Source organism: Silene latifolia, chromosome 3, assembly GCF_048544455.1.
Source record: "Silene latifolia isolate original U9 population chromosome 3, ASM4854445v1, whole genome shotgun sequence".
Classification (NCBI taxonomy): domain Eukaryota; kingdom Viridiplantae; phylum Streptophyta; class Magnoliopsida; order Caryophyllales; family Caryophyllaceae; genus Silene; species Silene latifolia.
In genome coordinates this window covers 108775447-108776227 of record NC_133528.1, presented here as the reverse complement: position 1 = coordinate 108776227, position 781 = coordinate 108775447, and the positions used below count along the sequence as shown (strand labels likewise).

General features: G+C 41.2%; 1 non-coding gene across 1 annotated transcript; it reads right to left on the bottom strand.

Annotated features, from left to right (window-relative positions):
* Positions 1 to 202: 202 nt before the first annotated feature.
* Positions 203 to 308, bottom strand: LOC141650316 (small nucleolar RNA R71). The gene has a single exon (XR_012546357.1). It is a non-coding gene; the product is annotated as a small nucleolar RNA R71 (small nucleolar RNA).
* Positions 309 to 781: the final 473 nt, after the last annotated feature.

Here is a 781-nt window from a genome sequence, read left to right as displayed (position 1 = left end):
GTTTGTCACTTATTGTTGCTCTATTCCTTTAACAGCTGGAGTAACTCAAGATCAGGTGAAACAAACTCTCTTTCCTTTTTCTTTGAAAGATGATGCAGCTGAGTGGTTAAGGGACTTAGACATGGAGACCGACGCAATTACCAACTGGACTTCATTGGCTCCTGCATTCTACAAGAGGTATTTTCCACCCCAGAAAACCAATGCATTGAGAAGTTAGATTACAAGTTTTAAACAGGGACTACTGAGGATTTTAATGAAGCTTGGATACGGTTCAAAAGACTAGTGCGGTTCTTCCCTCACCATGGTTTTGAAATTTGGTTCCTTTGCAACCAATTTTACAACGGGTTGTATGATGATCATAGAGTCTTACTTGATTCAGCTGCCAATGGGAGATTCCAAGATAACACGAATGACAGTAATGCTTGGAAATTGATTGATCAAATAACTACTTACACAGCTGAGTACAGTAATCCCAGAGGAAGTAAGAGAGGAAGTGGCTCAAATAGTGCGGTCGCGGAAAAGTTGGAGGCTATACTTGCTCAAATAGCTGAATTGAAGACTACCCAGTCTTTGGGAAAGCAAGAAACAGTTCATATGGTTCAACAAGAAGTGTCCTGCGGGAGATATGGGATAGATGGCCACATTGCGGCCAAGTGTATGAGTACCATTGAGCAAGTCCATGCCTTCCAATCTTTCAAACATGGTACTCCATATTCTAACTTCTTCCCTGAAAGGAGTCAGGATGCTTATGCTCAAGCTCCTCAACAAAATACTTATGTTA